We start from the raw sequence: 2025 nt of genomic DNA, 5'->3' as shown, positions 1-2025 counted from the left end.
GTTGTTGTTGTTGTTGTTGTTGTTGTTGTTGCTGATAGTGACAATGGGGGTGGGGGTACTGTCACCTGATCATAAATCAGCTGGTTCCTTAGATACACTAGATTAGGGACCGTTTCAACGATTTCGTTCACACACTTCCCGGTTTCTACGGCGTTATGGATCTCGATTTGTTCGTGGTAAAGAATGTCCCGGAAGTGCGAGCCTACCCAAAGCATTTTATGTTCGGCCTTGTTAAGATCGTGACCGGTTTCGAGAATGTGTTGCGCGAAATTTGATTTTTCGGGTTTGTTGTTACGCGCCGCGGCAAAGTGTTCGCGAAGGCGAGTTTTTAGACTACGTCTCGTCATTCCCACATATATGCATCCGCACTCGCAACGTAGGCTGTATACTCCACTGAGCTCATCCGGTGGTATAATGTCTTTCCTTGAAAATAGAGATCTTAATGTTGGGCTGCTAAAGGCTGGGATGCAGTTATATTTCATAAGAGTGGGTTTTAATCTATTTTCCAGGCTTCTAATGTACGGTAGCTTTACGTACCTAACGGACGGTGGACTGGTTTTGGTGTATAAGGTCTGGTTGAGCTTATGTTTCGCTGTACTATTGAAGACCTTCCTCATTTCGTCCCCGTCCCCGAAGACCATCATCCCCGCAAACTCCTACCACTCCCATCACCATAAAACAGCAGTATTCCGCAACTATTACAACAGATTACTCAGCACCCCCTTGAATCATGAAGATTATAACGATGAATACCGCACCATTATCCCATCAGGACGCAACAATGGCTTCACAGATTTCGAAATGAGGAAAGTCTTCAATAGTACAGTGAAACATAAGCACAACCAGACCTTATACACCAAAACCAGTCCACCATCCGTTAGGTACGTAAAGCTACCGTACATCAGAAGCCTGGAAAATAGATTAAAACCCACTCTTATGAAATATAACTGCATCCCAGCCTTTAGCAGCCCAACATTAAGATCTCTATTTTCAAGGAAAGACATTATACCACAGGAAAGACATTATACCACCGGATGAGCTCAGTGGAGTATACAGCCTACGTTGTGAGTGTGGATGCATGTATGTGGGAATGACGAGACGTAGTCTAAAAACCCGCATTACCGAACACTTTGCCGCGGCGCGTAACAACAAACCCGAAAAGTCAAATTTCGCGCAACACATTTTTGAAACCGGTCACGATCTTAACAAGGCCGAACATAAAATGCTTTGGGTAGGCTCGCACTTCCGGGACATTCTTTACCACGAACAAATCGAGATCCATAATGCCATGGAAACCGGAAAGTGTGTGAACGAAATCGTTGAAATGGTCCCTAATCTAGTGTATCTAAGGAACCAGCTGATTTATGATCAGGTGACTGTACCCCCACCCCCACTGTCACTATCAGCAGCAACAATAACAACAACCCAATAGTCAGTTTCCCATGAAGAAGCCTATAAAACAGGCGAAACTCGAGTCGGAGAAGAAAAACACAAGTACCTAGTATCCAATAATAATACAAACGGTAAGAATAAGGATATGGAGAACTACATTAGATTCCAAAACATGAAAGAAGGTAGAATCAGATTACGTCCAGGAGTAATACCTCACAAATTTATATGCCAACAGTCACAAACAACAGCCCATAATAAACCTCCAAGGCAGTCATCCATGAAAAGGAAACATCAGGCTATGGTCCAAGATCTTCTTAACCAACTTCAACCATGCACTTCTTCCACCCCAGATTTTGCTGAAGAGCTACCTGAATCTGATTTCAGATAATCTTCTCTTCTGTTTCATTGATTGTCACTGTGCAACTATATGGCTTTTGTTGTACTTTGTGTTCAGGTGTGACTTTACCTTTAATAATACAGAGAGGGAAGACTCTTTTCACCTGGACCCTGCCAATAGCTTGATCACCATAACTTTCTCTGGCAGATCTAAAATAAGATAGAAAAGAAGAGATTTTACATAAAATAAATAAATAAATAAATAAATAAATAAATAAATAATAATAATAATAATAA

This window comes from Diaphorina citri, unplaced genomic scaffold, assembly GCF_000475195.1.
Source record: "Diaphorina citri unplaced genomic scaffold, Diaci psyllid genome assembly version 1.1 scaffold406, whole genome shotgun sequence".
NCBI lineage: Eukaryota > Metazoa > Arthropoda > Insecta > Hemiptera > Psyllidae > Diaphorina > Diaphorina citri.
This window is presented reverse-complemented; position numbering follows the sequence as displayed.